Source organism: Dendrobates tinctorius, unplaced genomic scaffold, assembly GCF_039654945.1.
Source record: "Dendrobates tinctorius isolate UK_male_01 unplaced genomic scaffold, ASM3965494v1 ptg000016l, whole genome shotgun sequence".
Taxonomy (NCBI): domain Eukaryota; kingdom Metazoa; phylum Chordata; class Amphibia; order Anura; family Dendrobatidae; genus Dendrobates; species Dendrobates tinctorius.
Genome location: NW_027361684.1, coordinates 84,742,481 through 84,761,684, shown reverse-complemented (window position 1 = coordinate 84,761,684; position 19,204 = coordinate 84,742,481). Strand labels below are relative to the sequence as shown.

Here is a 19,204-nt window from a genome sequence, read left to right as displayed (position 1 = left end):
TACCGTAATACACAGCAGCCTTGATAATCCCTGCTATACCATAATACACGGCAGCCCTGATAATCCCTGCCGTACCGTAATACACGGCAGCCCTGATAATCCCTGCTGTACCGTAATACACGGCAGCCCTGATAATCCCTGCTGTACCGTAATACACGGCAGCCCTGATAATCCCTGCTGTACCGTAATACACAGCAGCCTTGATAATCCCTGCTGTACCGTAATACACAGCAGCCTTGATAATCCCTGCTATACCATAATACACAGCAGTCCTGATAATCCCTGCGGGAAAAAACGCATCAATATGCACAAAAAGTGCGGAATTCATTAAAATGAATGGGATGCTTCTTTTAAGCGTTTTTTAAAGTATTTTATTTGGTAAAACCGCAAAAAACGCATACGTGTGAACATACCCTAATGCCCTCAGCCCTAATAATCCTTGCTGCACTGTCATACATGGAAGCCCCTGATAATCATTGCTGCTTAATTATCCCTGCTGCACTATAATGGATGTAAACCCCTAACGATTGATGTTGCAGTATAGGTGTAAAACCCTAAGGCTGGAGTCACACACAAGGTAGAAAAATTCGGACCGTATTTTACGTCCGTAATACGCATAAATGGTCTCTCAATAGTGCTCCGTATGTCATCCGTTGTCAGGGTGTGGCCGCATATTTTTCTCATGTAAGCATCCGTATGTAATCCGTATGGCATCCGAATCCCGTTTTTTTTCTCGCAGGCTTGCATTTAACGGTTTTGAGGCCTGCACAAAATTTAAATCATCAGCACCAACCCTATTTATTGCCTCAACATCAGGTGGCAGCCTCCAATCTTCCCATTTTGGTGCTCTGCTTGTGTGGGGGTCTTGCTTGTTGTTAGCAAACATGTCTGACACACTTCAGTTCACCCCAACAGACCATGTTCTCTTCAACTGGGTTTTGTCCAGGCGCTTTGGCCAGCCATACCCAGTGATAGTGGATCCGCGGAGGAGGAGACGCATGTGGGTACATCCACTTTTGAGGCAACGACTCACAAGAGGTCATTTTCAGCCCCTCCATTCTTCTCTGCGGGATCATCCGGAAAAATTTTACAAAAACTTGCATGAGCATTGCCACATTTGATCGACTCTTGGAGACAGTGCGCCCTGGGATAACCTTTCAGGACACAAGGATGCGCAAAGCTATACCTGCAGAGGAGCGACTTCTACTCACAATACGGTATGTACTACACAACCACATTCTCTATGTTCATGATGTGTTGCCCAAAGTATGTTTATTATTTGGTCCGAAGTTTAATGCCCTCATCTTATTCCAGATATATAAACTTACAGACCAGAATGTTATGTGTAATATGTACTGAATATCACGTAGTGATTGTGGAATTCATGCAGAGGAACAATTACAATGTTCTGGAATGGCCATCCCAGTCCCCAGACCTGAATATCATTGAACATCTGTGGGATGATTTGAAGCGGGCTGTCCATGCTCGGCGACCATCAAACTTAACTGAACTGGAATTGTTTTGTAAACAGGAATGGTCACAAATACCTTCATCCAGGAACTCATTAATAGCTAAAGGAAGCGACTAGAGGCTGTTATTTTTGCAAAAGGAGGATCTACGAAATATTAATGTCACTTTTATGTTGAGGTGCCCATACTTTTGCACCGGTCAAATTTTGTTTAAATGCAGATTGCATATTTTCTGTTAGTACAATAAACCTCATTTGAATCCAGAAATATAACTGAGTCCATCAGTTATTAGATATATGAAACTGAAATAGCTGTTGCAAAAACTAAAATTGTTATAAAGAAAAAAGGTTCACATTAATAGGGGTGCCCAAACTTTAACATATGACTGTACATAATTTATGTGCACATACTTATGTGCTGCTGCTCCTCACGTGGCCGATCACCAAAATCAGGGAACATTTTGCGACATATGCGCCTCCATGCAGCCTCCTTTCTTGTCCGGTCGGCATAATGTGCATCCTGTTGGTCCCATAATTCCGGGCGATCCGGCACAAGAACAATTAGCAGCTCCACATTCAGATTCTGGTAGGGTGCCATGATGCTGTACTCCGTGGAGGCGTACTTCCTGGATGTCTGGAGCGCTTTTTGAGCTCATTTGCATGTTTAAGCTTCCCGATGATGGATTGGCCAATTTCCTGTCACCAGGAGAAGTCTTGCGTATTTCTCGCAAGTCACACGGGTGGTCCGTGTGTAATGCTTTTTTTTTGCGCACCCATAGCCTTGCATTGGCGTACTACGGTCATAATATGCTGACAATTGCAGCATGCTGCGATTGGCACGAACCGTAGAAAATACGAGAGAAAAATACGGCTGATTGGAGCTACCCCATAGAGAATCATTGGTCCGTGTGCAATGCGTTTTTTTAACACCTCTCACTCGTCCGTATTCCTCTCTAGTGTGACGCCGGCCTAATAGTTGGTACTGCATTATATGTGGAAGCCCCTATTAATTGGTGCTGCAGTACAGATGGAAGCCCCTATAATTAGAGCTGCAGTGGGGTTGGTAGCCCCTATAATTGGCGCTGCAGTGGGGTTGGTAGCCCCTATAATTGGCGCTGCAGTGGGGTTGGTGGCCCCTATAATTGGCGCTGCAGTGGGGTTGGTAGCCCCTATAATTGGCGCTGCAGTGGGGTTGGTAGCCCCTATAATTGGCGCTGCAGTGGGGTTGGTGGCCCCTATAATTGGCGCTGCAGTGGGGATGGTGGCCCCTACTATTGGTGCTGCTGTGGGGATGGTGGTCCCTACTATTGGTGCTGCAGTGGGGTTGGTGGCCCCTACTATTGATGCTGCAGTGGGGTTGGTAGCCCCTATAATTGGCGCTGCAGTGGGGATGGTGGCCCCTACTATTGGTGCTGCCGTGGGGATGGTGGCCCCTACTATTGGCGCTGCAGTGGGGTTGGTGGCCCCTACTATTGACGCTGCAGTGGGGATGGAGGCCCCTACTGTTGGTGCTGCAGTGGGGTTGGTGGCCCCTACTATTGGTACTGCAGTGGGGATGGTGGCCCCTACTATTGGCGCTGCAGTGTGGGTGGTAGCCCCTATAATTGGCGCTGCAGTGGGGTTGGTAGCCCCTATAATTGGCGCTGCAGTGGGGTTGGTGGCCCCTATAATTGGCGCTGCAGTGGGGTTGATAGCCCCTATAATTGGCGCTGCAGTGGGGTTGGTAGCCCCTATAATTGGCGCTGCAGTGGGGTTGGTAGCCCCTATAATTGGCGCTGCAGTGGGGTTGGTGGCCCCTTTAATTAACGCTGCAGTGTGGGTGGTAGCCCCTATAATTGGCGCTGCAGTGGGGTTGGTAGCCCCTATAATTTGCGCTGCAATGGGGTTGGTAGACCCTATAATTGGCGCTGCAGTGGGGTTGGTGGCCCCTATAATTGACGCTGCAGTGTGGGTGGTAGCCCCTATAATTGGCGCTGCAGTGGGGTTGGTGGCCCCTATAATTGGCGCTGCAGTGGGGTTGGTAGCCCCTATAATTTGCGCTGCAATGGGGTTGGTGGCCCCTATAATTGGCGCTGCAGTGTGGGTGGTAGCCCCTATAATTGGCGCTGCAGTGGGGTTGGTAGCCCCTATAATTGGCGCTGCAGTGTAGGTGGTAACCCCTATAATTGGCGCTGCAGTGGGGTTGGTAGCCCCTATAATTGGCGCTGCAGTGGGGTTGGTGGCCCCTATAATTGGCGCTGCAGTGTGGGTGGTAGCCCCTATAATTGGCGCTGCAGTGGGGTTGGTAACCCCTATAATTGGTGCTGCAGTGGGGTTGGTAGCCCCTATAATTGGCGCTGCAGTGGGGTTGGTAGCCCCTACTATTGGCGCTGCAGTGGGGTTGGTAGCCCCTACTATTGGCGCTGCATTGGGGTTGGTAGCCCCTACTATTGGCGCTGCAGTGGGGTTGGTAGCCCCTACTATTGGCGCTGCAGTGGGGTTGGTAGCCCCTATAATTGGCGCTGCAGTGGGGTTGGTAGCCCCTATAATTGGCGCTGCAGTGGGGTTGGTGGCCCCTATAATTGGCGCTGCAGTGTGGGTGGTAGCCCCTATAATTGGCGCTGCAGTGGGGTTGGTAGCCCCTATAATTGGCGCTGCAGTGGGGTTGGTAGCCCCTATAATTTGCACTGCAATGGGGTTGGTGGCCCCTATAATTGGCGCTGCAGTAGGGTTGGTAGCCCCTACTATTGGCGCTGCAGTGGGGTTGGTGGCCCCTATAATTGGCGCTGCAGTGTAGGTGGTAACCCCTATAATTGGCGCTGCAGTGGGGTTGGTAGCCCCTATAATTGGCGCTGCAGTGGGGTTGGTGGCCCCTATAATTGGCGCTGCAGTGTGGGTGGTAGCCCCTATAATTGGCGCTGCAGTGGGGTTGGTAACCCCTATAATTGGTGCTGCAGTGGGGTTGGTAGCCCCTATAATTGGCGCTGCAGTGGGGTTGGTAGCCCCTACTATTGGCGCTGCAGTGGGGTTGGTAGCCCCTACTATTGGCGCTGCAGTGGGGTTGGTGGCCCCTATAATTGGCGCTGCAGTGTGGGTGGTAACCCCTATAATTGGCGCTGCAGTGGGGTTGGTAACCCCTATAATTGGTGCTGCAGTGGGGTTGGTAGCCCCTACTATTGGCGCTGCAGTGGGGTTGGTAGCCCCTACTATTGGCGCTGCAGTGGGGTTGGTAGCCCCTACTATTGGCGCTGCAGTGGGGTTGGTGGCCCCTATAATTGGCGCTGCAGTGTGGGTGGTAGCCCCTATAATTGGCGCTGCAGTGGGGTTGGTAGCCCCTATAATTGGCGCTGCAGTGGGGTTGGTAGCCCCTATAATTTGCGCTGCAGTGGGGTTGGTAGCCCCTACTATTGGCGCTGCAGTGGGGTTGGTGGCCCCTATAATTGGCGCTGCAGTGTAGGTGGTAATCCCTATAATTGGCGCTGCAGTGGGGTTGGTAGCCCCTATAATTGGCGCTGCAGTGGGGTTGGTAGCCCCTATAATTGGCGCTGCAGTGGGGTTGGTAGCCCCTACTATTGGCGCTGCAGTGTGGGTGGTAGCCCCTATAATTGGCGCTGCAGTGTGGGTGGTAGCCCCTATAATTGGCGCTGCAGTGGGGTTGGTAGCCCCTACTATTGGTGCTGCAGTGTGGGTGGTAGCCCCTATAATTGGCGCTGCAGTGGGGTTGGTAGCCCCTACTATTGGCGCTGCAGTGGGGTTGGTAGCCCCTACTATTGGCGCTGCAGTGGGGTTGGTAGCCCCTATAATTGGCGCTGCAGTGGGGTTGGTGGCCCCTATAATTGGCGCTGCAGTGTGGGTGGTAGCCCCTATAATTGGCGCTGCAGTGGGGTTGGTAGCCCCTACTATTGGTACTGCAGTGGGGTTGGTGGCCCCTATAATTGGCGCTGCAGTGTGGGTGGTAGCCCCTACTGTTGGCGCTGCAGTGGGGTTGGTAGCCCCTATAATTGGCGCTGCAGTGGGGTTGGTGGCCCCTATAATTGGCGCTGCAGTGTGGGTGGTAGCCCCTATAATTGGCGCTGCAGTGGGGTTGGTACCCCTATAATTGGCGCTGCAGTGTGGGTGGTAGCCCCTATAGTTGGCGCTGCAGTGGGGTAGGTAGCCCCTATAATTGGCGCTGCAGTGGGGTTGGTAGCCCCTACTATTGGTACTGCAGTGGGGTTGGTAGCCCCTACAATTGGCGCTGCAGTGGGGTTGGTAGCCCCTACTATTGGCGCTGCAGTGTGGGTGGTAGCCCCTATAATTGGCGCTGCAGTGGGGTTGGTAGCCCCTATAATTGGCGCTGCAGTGGGGTTGGTAGCCCCTACTATTGGCGCTGCAGTGGGGTTGGTAGCCCCTACTATTGGCGCTGCAGTGGGGTTGGTAGCCCCTATAATTGGCGCTGCAGTGGGGTTGGTAGCCCCTATAATTGGCGCTGCAGTGGGGTTGGTAGCCCCTATAATTGGCGCTGCAGTGGGGTTGGTGGCCCCTATAATTGGCGCTGCAGTGTGGGTGGTAGCCCCTATAATTGGCGCTGCAGTGGGGTTGGTAGCCCCTACTATTGGCACTGCAGTGGGGTTGGTAGCCCCTATAATTGGCGCTGCAGTGGGGTTGGTAGCCCCTACTATTGGCGCTGCAGTGTGGGTGGTAGCCCCTATAATTGGCGCTGCAGTGGGGTTGGTAGCCCCTACTATTGGTACTGCAGTGGGGTTGGTAGCCCCTACAATTGGCGCTGCAGTGGGGTTGGTAGCCCCTACTATTGGCGCTGCAGTGGGGTTGGTAGCCCCTATAATTGGCGCTGCAGTGGGGTTGGTGGCCCCTATAATTGGCGTTGCAGTGGGGTTGGTAGCCCCTATAATTGGCGCTGCAGTGGGGTTGGTACCCCTATAATTGGCGCTGCAGTGGGGTTGGTAGCCCCTACTATTGGCACTGCAGTGGGGTTGGTAGCCCCTATAATTGGCGCTGCAGTGGGGTTGGTAGCCCCTACTATTGGCACTGCAGTGGGGTTGGTAGCCCCTATAATTGGCGCTGCAGTGGGGTTGGTAGCCCCTACTATTGGCGCTGCAGTGTGGGTGGTAGCCCCTATAATTGGCGCTGCAGTGGGGTTGGTAGCCCCTACTATTGGTACTGCAGTGGGGTTGGTAGCCCCTACAATTGGCGCTGCAGTGGGGTTGGTAGCCCCTACTATTGGCGCTGCAGTGGGGTTGGTAGCCCCTATAATTGGCGCTGCAGTGGGGTTGGTGGCCCCTATAATTGGCGTTGCAGTGTGGGTGGTAGCCCCTATAATTGGCGCTGCAGTGGGGTTGGTACCCCTATAATTGGCGCTGCAGTGGGGTTGGTAGCCCCTATAATTGGCGCTGCAGTGGGGTTGGTAGCCCCTATAATTGGCGCTGCAGTGGGGTTGGTAGCCCCTACTATTGGTACTGCAGTGGGGTTGGTAGCCTCTACTATTGGCGCTGCAGTGGGGTTGGTAGCCCCTACTATTGGCGCTGCAGTGGGGTTGGTAGCCCCTACTATTGGCGCTGCAGTGTGGGTGGTAGCCCCTATAATTGGCGCTGCAGTGTGGGTGGTAGCCCCTATAATTGGCGCTGCAGTGGGGTTGGTAGCCCCTACTATTGGTGCTGCAGTGTGGGTGGTAGCCCCTATAATTGGCGCTGCAGTGGGGTTGGTAGCCCCTACTATTGGCGCTGCAGTGGGGTTGGTAGCCCCTACTATTGGCGCTGCAGTGGGGTTGGTAGCCCCTATAATTGGCGCTGCAGTGGGGTTGGTGGCCCCTATAATTGGCGCTGCAGTGTGGGTGGTAGCCCCTATAATTGGCGCTGCAGTGGGGTTGGTAGCCCCTACTATTGGTACTGCAGTGGGGTTGGTGGCCCCTATAATTGGCGCTGCAGTGTGGGTGGTAGCCCCTACTGTTGGCGCTGCAGTGGGGTTGGTAGCCCCTATAATTGGCGCTGCAGTGGGGTTGGTGGCCCCTATAATTGGCGCTGCAGTGTGGGTGGTAGCCCCTATAATTGGCGCTGCAGTGGGGTTGGTACCCCTATAATTGGCGCTGCAGTGTGGGTGGTAGCCCCTATAGTTGGCGCTGCAGTGGGGTAGGTAGCCCCTATAATTGGCGCTGCAGTGGGGTTGGTAGCCCCTACTATTGGTACTGCAGTGGGGTTGGTAGCCCCTACAATTGGCGCTGCAGTGGGGTTGGTAGCCCCTACTATTGGCGCTGCAGTGTGGGTGGTAGCCCCTATAATTGGCGCTGCAGTGGGGTTGGTAGCCCCTATAATTGGCGCTGCAGTGGGGTTGGTAGCCCCTACTATTGGCGCTGCAGTGGGGTTGGTAGCCCCTACTATTGGCGCTGCAGTGGGGTTGGTAGCCCCTATAATTGGCGCTGCAGTGGGGTTGGTAGCCCCTATAATTGGCGCTGCAGTGGGGTTGGTAGCCCCTATAATTGGCGCTGCAGTGGGGTTGGTGGCCCCTATAATTGGCGCTGCAGTGTGGGTGGTAGCCCCTATAATTGGCGCTGCAGTGGGGTTGGTAGCCCCTACTATTGGCACTGCAGTGGGGTTGGTAGCCCCTATAATTGGCGCTGCAGTGGGGTTGGTAGCCCCTACTATTGGCGCTGCAGTGTGGGTGGTAGCCCCTATAATTGGCGCTGCAGTGGGGTTGGTAGCCCCTACTATTGGTACTGCAGTGGGGTTGGTAGCCCCTACAATTGGCGCTGCAGTGGGGTTGGTAGCCCCTACTATTGGCGCTGCAGTGGGGTTGGTAGCCCCTATAATTGGCGCTGCAGTGGGGTTGGTGGCCCCTATAATTGGCGTTGCAGTGGGGTTGGTAGCCCCTATAATTGGCGCTGCAGTGGGGTTGGTACCCCTATAATTGGCGCTGCAGTGGGGTTGGTAGCCCCTACTATTGGCACTGCAGTGGGGTTGGTAGCCCCTATAATTGGCGCTGCAGTGGGGTTGGTAGCCCCTACTATTGGCACTGCAGTGGGGTTGGTAGCCCCTATAATTGGCGCTGCAGTGGGGTTGGTAGCCCCTACTATTGGCGCTGCAGTGTGGGTGGTAGCCCCTATAATTGGCGCTGCAGTGGGGTTGGTAGCCCCTACTATTGGTACTGCAGTGGGGTTGGTAGCCCCTACAATTGGCGCTGCAGTGGGGTTGGTAGCCCCTACTATTGGCGCTGCAGTGGGGTTGGTAGCCCCTATAATTGGCGCTGCAGTGGGGTTGGTGGCCCCTATAATTGGCGTTGCAGTGTGGGTGGTAGCCCCTATAATTGGCGCTGCAGTGGGGTTGGTACCCCTATAATTGGCGCTGCAGTGGGGTTGGTAGCCCCTATAATTGGCGCTGCAGTGGGGTTGGTAGCCCCTATAATTGGCGCTGCAGTGGGGTTGGTAGCCCCTACTATTGGTACTGCAGTGGGGTTGGTAGCCTCTACTATTGGCGCTGCAGTGGGGTTGGTAGCCCCTACTATTGGCGCTGCAGTGGGGTTGGTAGCCCCTACTATTGGCGCTGCAGTGGGGTTGGTGGCCCCTATAATTGGCGTTGCAGTGTGGGTGGTAGCCCCTATAATTGGCGCTGCAGTGTGGGTGGTAGCCCCTATAGTTGGCGCTGCAGTGGGGTTGGTAGCCCCTATAATTGGCGCTGCAGTGGGGCTGGAGAGCAGGCGCTGTCTCCGGCTTGCACTTTGCACCGGTGACTCGGGCTGTGGTGACGGAGGAGGAGGCGGTGTGCGCTCCTTTGTGTGAGCCCCGTGCTCCGCCGATCTCGCTCTCCGCCGCCTGGGCCCTCCTTTGCCGCTCTCCTCCCTCTCCAGCCTGGCATGCCGCCAGTTTCCACTGTCTATGGCCTCAGAGTCCTCACCAGAGCTGCAGGCAGCTAAGCTTCCAACACCTCTCCCTGTTCTGTACATGAGCGCTGCGCTCCCGTTAACCCTCTCACACTGAGCGCGCAGCCTGAGGCTCAGAACCACCTCGGAGCCCGGCTCCGACACCATTAAGCGGCTGCTCCTTCCATCCCGGGAGGATGTGCCGGAGACTGGGACCGAGCTCCACTATTTCCATCCATGATGGGCTGTGGGCCACTGCCCCACACTCCCCGGGGCCACGGCGGTGCCACGAGCCCATGAGGGGACACTCCAATCTGTAGCGCAGCCTGGAATGTTTCATGCCCAGAAGTGAGTTCCCAGTGACTGACCGCTGTGATCTGCTGGCCGGGGTGCTCGGTGCCCGCTGTCCGGCACATGGCGAGCGGGGCCGGGCAGCTCTCTCCGTGGCACGAGCGCCCCATTGTCACCAGCAGTGCGGATCGCAGTGTAGCCGCACCAATCAGGATGAGCCACATTGATTCTTTGGGAGCCCATAGCCTTGAATAGGCGACGATCATCCACACTACGGCGCAGAATAGCGCGGGTTCCCATTCTTTTCATGCATTTGGTCACAGCATAAAACAAAAACCAATCACCCGAACAGTACAATGAAATAGCATTATTCCGATGGACAGCACTAGAACCGAAAATACAGCTGTGTGAACTAAGCCTTAGGGTCCGTGCAGACAAGTGCACTCCGATCAAACATCAGATCACACTCGGACCAATGTTATTCTATGGGGCTGTGCACATGTCCCTTTTTTCCTTGGACAGAGCCTGTTTGGGAAAAAGAGGCAGCATGCCCAATTTGCATCCAATATTCGGATCGCACTCAACCATGAAAGTCAATGAGTGTGTAAAAAATCGAACACGCACTCGGATGGCATCTGAATGCAGTCCAATTTTTATGGACTGACAGACAGAACAGAGAAGCTGGAGATATTTTGTTTCTATCTTTTCATCTGAGAAAATTGTATCACACTGATGAAACTCCGAGCAGAGCGTGATTAGCATAAATGGACAGATTTTTTCAGATGACAAAAAATACGGTGGTGTGAACTAAGCCTTAGAGATAGTGGAGGCAGGCACTATCTGACAGGTAAACATGGACCATTGACTAATACAGGGGGTAACGTGAGTGTTAACTTTAATGGGGTCTGACAAGGTTTTAGGGTATTCTTGACAGCAACAATGTATTTGTTCTAGATTTTGTACAAAATAACTAACATGCTTATTACGGTAATGTGAACAGCACCTTATTCAGCTTCCAATCTCATCTAGGCAACCAAGTGGACACGGTGATTGCCCAGAGAAAGCGTAGACAAGCGCCCAACCTGGGGAGCACGTACAATACAGCACGGCTGTCCCCCCCACAACAGCAGAGGCTGGGGACAGTCATGCTGAGCTCATGCGGCCGTAGGTACTAAGTCACTGCACACTCCTTTACATAGGAAAGCAATTTATTTCACGTGAAGAAACTCAGATGTAAGCACAGACATAAAAGGTGCAGGAATATGTGACCCCTGCCTGGGTCTTATTCATAATGTCACTGTGAAGAAAGGTAAAAAAAAGTCACGTAAATGTCAAGATAGATACACATGTATACATTCTATACAATATATGCCATTTCTATGTTGGGCAAAACACAGCTACTACAAGTTCTAACCCTAAGCGGCATATAGGACGTCCGGCCTTCAGGTAAGTATTGTTGGCAGGCAAAGGAGGGTATTTAGGCCGCAGGGTATAATATTGGCATAGAGCTGGTAGAACGGCCTAGATCGCCCAGTAGGTTGGGGGGGAGACTCATACAGGCCACAATGAACTAAATCCAGGGCCACAAGAGAACATACAGGGGTATATACCATATAGGACATTAATAACAGAGAAAAATATACGGCATGATTATCTGAGGTTTCCAGAACGCCCACTTATAAAGAGAATAGAGGTTCCGATCCATGTGATTTGCTGGAAAATTCAGGTTTTTACTATTCCCATGGCTGCACCCACACATGGCCACCTATTCATCTTATATTTTCTCTTCTGGAGTACCACAAAGGAGTCAGGAGATTCCTATTGTGCCGATATGAGGCTCCCAAATGTCCCTACACCAGGGCGATGGGTGCCATCTCTCAGACGAAGAATAGACATGAGAGCAGCCTGCAGACAAGCATGTCTGTCACTGGATGGTTAGGGATCCCCTAAGGCCGTACGTAGTGTACCCTGGATCTAACGCGTTTGCAAAGTGGTTTCCTGCTCTATACTAGTGGTGCAGTGAGAATCAATCACTTGCCTAGCATCTCTGAACACAGAGGTTAAAGGGTGAAACCCGGGGCTTTCTGAAAAACAAAAAATGCACTAACAGGCAGGTAGTTACTACTTACCTGCCTGTTGTGCTCGGCGCCGTTCATCCCTGGCACAGAGCGGTCTGTGACCGCTCCTGCCGGTGATTCAGCTGCCTCTGCTGGCATGACATTGACAGAGCGGCAGATTCTTTTCCGCTCTGCTCTGTAGACGGGGTGGGACTTCTGCTGTCACTTTGCTTGACAGCCGGATTCCCACTGCCTAACTGGGGGAATCTATAGGAGAATCTTATTAGAGCAGCATAGCAGAGATTCTGTAGAGGGTCTACAGTACCGAGACTCTATCTGTGAGCTGCATTGCCATTTGGGCCGCAGGAACACCACCGTCTAGTACTGGCCCTTTCAAAAGCGAGATTTCAATTTTATTCAGGCAGTGACAACTCCTGTCCTTATGGACATCATAGTGTGAGGGAGGGTCCGCCACTCGGGACTCCTTTCAATAATCTAAAATGGAAATAGGAGCTCAATCCTGGCTTTGGCAGATTTGAGCCATCCTTGCATTATATATTTGGCCACGAAAGGCTACCCTAAGCAAAATAAGCTGTGCGCGGGAAGCAGGATCTCATTCTCGCCATGGCTCCAATGTAATAGGGATTGTCTCTAATTAGACAATCCCTTAAGGCAGGGTTCCCCAACTCCAGTCCTCAAGGCCCACCAACAGGTCATGTTTTCAGGATTTCCTTTGTATTGCACAGGTGAAGCAATTATCACCTGAGCAATACTAAGGAAATCCTGAAAACATGATCTGTTGGTGGGCCTTGAGGACTGGAGTTGGGGAACCCTGCCTTAAGGCATCAATTCCTAGCAAGTTCAATAGCATAATCCTGGAACAGGATATGGCCGTTTTTTCATGTATTAAGTCTGCTCAAATGTTCCGTGATATGGAAAAAAAAGCATATCGAAGTATAGCTGACCGCTATTGCCTATGTGCGTTCTGCAGATGGAATAAATTAACATTTAGTGCTCATACAGACATCCGTGGATCTCGGACCGCAGCGATTGACAGTCATACTGATGAACTGCTGAGCTCAGTGATTGGTTGCAGCAGTAATGCAACCTGTTGACATTACATCATCGCAACAACGAAAACACAAATGGGAGTTGGTGCTGGATCCAGAGTGGTGACCACTATGTTTATTTTTCTTTGTATTAGTTTCTGATTGCTTTGAGTCCACTTTTCTAAAAGTGTAATCCCCTTAAAGATGAAGGTCCTCTATGGTCCATGGCACATCCTTCGCTCTTTCTACCTCAAATCATTCTGTAACAATGTGTGCAGTGTGCCAAAGTGCATTATCCTGTTTCCATTGCTCCAAGGACCAGATCTGATACTTAGATACCTACTAGATGGTGGCCCGATTCTAACGCATTGGGTATTCTAGAATATGGCCAGCGGGAAACCGACGTTCAAAAGATGGTCCAGGACGATCCACCACGATCGGCGATCTCACAGCGGCGGCCTGGTCGCTGCTGCGTGTCACACTGAGGCTAAGTACCCATGTTGCAGAAATGCTGCAGAAATTTCCACAACTCCCGCCGCGGGAAAACGCATGCGAATTCGCATGCGTTTTTCTGCGGAAAACATGCGTTTTTCACGCGATTTTCGCGTGTGGAATTCAAGCGCATTCCAAGCAATTTAAAGCATTGCTTGGAATGTGATTGACAGGTTAGTCACACTTGTCAAGCATAGTGTTTGGCAATTGTGATCAACTTTTTACTATTGATGCCGCCTATGCAGCATCAATAGTAAAAGATAGAATGTAAAAAATAATAAAAAAAAAAATTAAAACAAAGGTTATTCTCACCTTCCGACGGCCCCCGATCTCCTCTCCATGCTCCCGGCATCTTCCGGTCCCAGTAATGCTTAGCGTGAAGGACCGGAGATGACGTCACTCTCGCGAGAGTGCGATGTCATCAGCGGTCTTTTGCGCAATGCATTAATGGGACTGAAAGATGCCAGGCGCGTGGTGAGAGGAGGGAAAGAGTCCGGGGGCCGTCGGAAGGTGAGTATATCACTATTTTTTATTTTAATTTTATTTTTTACAGGCTTATGGTACCCAGGGCCTGGAGGAGAGTCTCCTCCGGACTCTGGGTACCATCCGCACATTGAGCGCTGCGCCGGTCATCTCCCGGCTGCGTCGCCGCTGACCTCCGTGCGGCAGGAAATGACCCGCGGCAACCGTCGGGAGATCAGCGGCTAGCGCCGCAGATCTTCTGACGGTAGCGGTGGTGTGCGTCGTTCGAATTCCGCGCCAATTCGCGGCCGAACTGTGCCTGTCGGTGATTGGTTGCGGCCGGGCGAGACCAATCAGCGACGCGGGATTTCCGTTACAGACAGACAGAATTAGACGGTTATATAGTAGATGGTAGATGCTTTCTACAGTGTATGGGGTCATCAAGGGCCTTCTGTCTGGTCTGGAGATATTCAGCCCCATAAGAACAGTTCTTCAGCAATGTGTGCTGCACTAATTATTCTGTGTAGTAGAGTAAGTAGGGGGTCTTTGCCTCCACAAGCATCAATGAGCCTTGGGCACCCATGAGACAGTTGACGGTTCAATAGTAGTTCTTTTTCTGGACCACTTAATACAAGACCTTACGGTGAGGCCATCACCATTTGGCCCATTCCTGTGTAGTTCAGATCCCAACACTTGCCAGTTATTATATGCCACCACGTGAAAGGTGCCATTTTCCTGAGATAACCAATCATATTCATTACACCTGTCAGAGATTATAATATTATGGCCGATATAGAATTTTGCAGGTATTGTAGCTGTTTTCGTTCTGACCCAAAGTTGGATATGCTGGATCACCAATTTATGAACTATAAATGACGGTATATGTTACAGTATATCACAGAGAGCTGCCGGTGCTATGAGGCCATTGAAGTTTTCTCTTCAAAACTACAACACGTGGAAAGTATTTCCAGTGACTTATGGCAGGTTTGTTCCTTCAATGACCTCGAGTTGCTCGCATGGATATTGACATCCAGAACAGCACTTGTTGGGAGGGTGCAGAGAGGGGTGAGACTGGTTTTAGAAATGTCTGTGTATAGGGCTGTTGACCTGCTTTATTCAGCTGCCTCTTTGGTAAGGAGGAGGTTTCAAGGCTCCCTTTTGCCTCGCTCATCCGGCTACACAGAGGTGACAAATCCTAGGTTTCCCTGGATTACCGAGGGCCTGTCCAAGCAGCCCTTGTGATTTTATATAAGGTGGAGTTGCCTCACTGAGTCAGTCTTGTGTAATAAAAAGGCCCGACGTAATCTGGTTTTGTCCTTGAGTAGCTGGCATTACAGACAGTAAGATCCGGTAAAAAATATGAAGTATAATAGTAATAGAATTATAGTTTTAAAATTATACTAGTATATTTTCCATATTTCCATGCAGCTTTCCATGGATCTCAATGTTCAGTATCTGTGCAGTAACTTTTTACTATATAGTATGAACATGATATGCGCTAACAGTTCTCAGTCCCAATTACCAAAACATTTTTCATCTTAGGTCTCATTCAGACATCTGTGCTTCACATCTGCATTCATTCTTTATCATGGATAGAACATGCCCCCTAGTCTATGGGACTGTTCACATCTTGGGTTTCTTTCGTAGAAAGAGTTTCATGGCAGATACCTGCCAAGGAAAGTCTAAGGGCTCATACTCACTTGCGAGAAACTCGCACAATTCTCGTGCGAGTCTCTCACATGAAAACCTGGGACTGCCACCGGAGCGTGCAGCTACATGTATTTCTATGCATCTGAGCGGGTCCCAGTGCCAGTGGCAGTGCCAGGTTTTCATGCGAGAGACTCACACGAGAATTGTGCGAGTCTCTCGCAAGTGATTATGAGCCCTTAGGGAATGTTTCCACAGCTGGATTACATCCGGATTAGCTGTGGATTGAACGCTGCGATGTTACAGCATAGTGGAGGGGATTTTATGATATCCCATCTCCACTATGCATGCGAACACGCATCCGGCGGGCCTGCGTTTCCGGACATGCGGCACGTCTTTTTAGACCGCAGCATGTCTGTTTACCTTGCAGCGACGCTCCATTTCCGCAAGGTAAATAACACAGTCCTATGTATAGGGTGCGGCAGAATCACCACACGTACAGAAGGGGGCGGCGCTTTCGGCAGAGCGGGATTTCCGCTCCGTCCAAAGCGCCGACAATACGGCCTGTGGAGACGTACCCTAAGGGTTTGTAACTCAGGCAGTATACTGGTGCCATCCTAGTTCGGTCCATTTTTCATTGTGATGAGAGAAGCTTGAGAAAGCGTCATCAGTTTCTTTGTATAGTAGAAAAGATGATGAAACACTGGTGGCAAAAACTAAAGACCCCGTTACATTTAGCGATGCACCAGCGATCCCGACCACGATATGACCCGTCAGGATCGCTGGTGCATTGCTAAATGGTCGCTAGTGAGCTGCCAAACAGGAAGATCTCACTCGTGATGCAGCAGCGGTCGGCGGTCGTACTCACCTGTCAGACGCGGCGAGGGTGACCATGTTCCGCCTGCGTCCATGGCTCGCTCGTCGGCGCAATCAGGAAGCCGACGACGAGAAATGGAACAGGCCGATCTCACGTGATCAGCGATAACCAGCGGGGGAGCTGGTCGGAGGTGAGTATCACATGTAGCGATATCGCTAGTGATATCGCTGCTTCGTCACAAAATCGGTGACGCTTTAGCGATATTGCTATGTGTAACAGGCCCTTAACACACTGACCAATGAACATGATGTAAATCTGAACCAAAGCACTGATGAAAATTGCTCTGTTTGTCATGTACACAAAAAACTCCGGACATCTGAATGAGACCGTAGGGAATGTGCATTAAAGGGAAAAGAGATGCCTAACGGATCCCCCAGCTGCCTTTTAATTTGGGGAACAAGCTGGATTGACAGGTTGAAATCCAAAGGGAGATACGAGAGGAGCCTGCATCTGTCAGCCATCAGAGAAAGAACAATAAGGCTATGTGCACACGTAGTGTTAGGTCCTGCGGATTTTTCCGCACAAATTTGGAAAAATCCGCAGGTAAATTCTCAGGTCAAAAGACCTGCGGTTTACCCTGCGGTTTCACACCTCTACAATGGAGAAGGTGTGAAACCGCAGCAGATTCCATACAAAGAATTGACATGCTGCGGATTTGAACCTGCAGCAAATCCACGCGGAAAAATCCGCAGCATGTGCACAGCGTTTTTCAGATTACCATTGAAAAAAATGGCACTGTACAACGCACCTAAATCTGCGGACCCGCAGCAGAATCCGCAACGTGTGCACATGGCCCAACCCTCTAGTCCAAATCAAAAAGTTGACTTTACATGTCAAATTTATAGTCAACATACCTGGTGGCCCTCTTTTGGATGAACCTGCCGTCATTCCTCCATTCTGAAGTCACATTTATATCTTCTGGCTACGATTTTAGAGCATTCTGCCCTTCAATCGGACCAGCACCATCAGCAGCAGCACGAACATAACCAAAGCTAGCCATATGAAGATGGTTGTGCAATAGAAGGCCATCAGCTATGTTGATGACGCATTTGACACGAATCCAGTTCAAACTACTAACACTGACCTACAAAGCCATCCACAACCTGTCCCCTTCCTATATCTCTGAACTAATCTCCCTGTATCTTCCCTCACGTAATCTTCGATCCTCCCAAGACCTCCTACTCTCCTCCACACTTATTCGTTCCTCACACAACCGGCTCCAAGATTTCTCCCGAATATACCCTATCCTCTGGAATTCCATGCCTCAACACGTCCGATTATCCACCACCCTCGGATCCTTCAAACGGAACCTGAAAACCTATCTATTCAGGAAAGCTTACATCCTGCAATAACCATTCTGCCGCCTCACCACCGCCCGAGCCGCCACCTCAAAACCACCAGAGCTGCTGCACTCCCGACCTTCTGTCTCTTCCCCACTATCCCATAGAATGTAAGTCCGCAAGGACAGGGTCCTCTCCCCTCTGCACCAGTCTGCCACTGTAAATTTGTTTAATGATGTCTATAACTTTGTATGTAACCCCCTTCTCATGTACAGCACCATGGAATTAATGGTGCTATATAAATAAATAATAATAATAGAGGGTAGCTTTAGTTTTTAAGTGTCATAGTCTGCAGGATACACTAAGCAATTTTTAAAATGGTGTGGTAGATAGATGAAATGATGCCCACCATGCTCTAGCCTGGCTCCATTATTCCCCAATGCTAAATGCTACCTCTAAACTTGCAGCTTCTGTTTGCCATCTTGATAGCAGAAATCAATGTCTGCATGCAGTAGCACTAGTAACTACATTTAAGGGCCTGTCACACTAAGCAATATCGCTAGCAATATCGCTATAACGTCACTGGTTTTTGTGACGTTATAGCGATATCGCTATGTCTGATACTTACCTCCGACCGCTCCCCCGCTGGTTATCGCTGATCGCACGAGAACGTCCTGGACCGTTTCTCGTCGCCAGCTTCCTGCTGTGGAGACGAGCGACGCATGGACGTGGGCGGGAGGACGTCAGGATCGCCTCGTCTGACAGGTAAGTAGCGACCCCCGACCCCTGCGATGTCGCTGGTGAGATCTGCCTGTGTGGCAGCTCACTAGCGACCACTTAGCGATGCACCAGCGATCCTGACCGCGTCATATCGCTGGTCGGGATCGCTGGAGCATCGCTAAGTGTGACAGTACCTTAACAATGACGCCTTGGCCAGATTACCAAGCAAAAGCTATGGTTCTATAAATCACTGCGAATTGTGGGCATGAGTCTGGATACTCATATGCAGGTCTAAAGGTCCCCATACACATTAATAGCTCATCCAACAGCTATCTCTCCGACTCCCCCACATGCTTGAGCGCTCAGCTTGGCCAAGCGTTGCTGTGTTGTGTATGAGAGCTGTTACCAGACTCTTCTGGCATCTGATTATCTACGGGAGTAACAAAGGGATCAGCTCTTGGAATTTCAACATGCAATTCCTTTTCTCTCCCAACATCATCCATTAGAGGAGAGTTGGAAGGCCCCCACACACATAAGACTATAGATCGATCCTGCCAATATTGGTGGATTGTGGTGACTTTGGTCTAAAGTGGATGGAGGGGCCTTCAGAATCTCCATATAGACTTCAACCGCAACTTACGTCAGGCTAGCAATAATACTTATCATAGTAACGTTTGCATATGCTTCCAGTGATATGTCCTCATGGCACCTTCCAGATAATACAGTTTAATATGGTTTTTCGGAAAGTAATTTGTATTACTAGTCATTCTTCAGTGGAACATTTGTTTCTTACATTAAAGTGCATCTGTCAGTAGGATCAACCCTCGTAAGTCATCTACATGGGCATGTAGGTCATAGAAAGTTGAAGAAAACGATACATTAATATCTGTGATCTGATGTCTTATTCTAGAAAAATCTACATTTTTCTTAAAATGTAAGTGAGCTGTTAAGATCTATGGGCTGGACATAGATCTCCTTGAGAATCTGCTTTCAGAGCTTTTTATAAATGAAAGGGGGCGTTACCAGTGTGAAAC

The 19,204-nt window shown here is 50.8% G+C and overlaps 1 protein-coding gene across 1 annotated transcript in view; it reads right to left on the bottom strand.

The window, feature by feature from the left end:
• The window catches only part of BCOR (BCL6 corepressor), a 173,474-nt gene that overhangs the window by 53,212 nt on the left and 101,058 nt on the right, over positions 1 to 19,204 (bottom strand). The gene's annotated exons all lie outside the window — the stretch shown is intronic.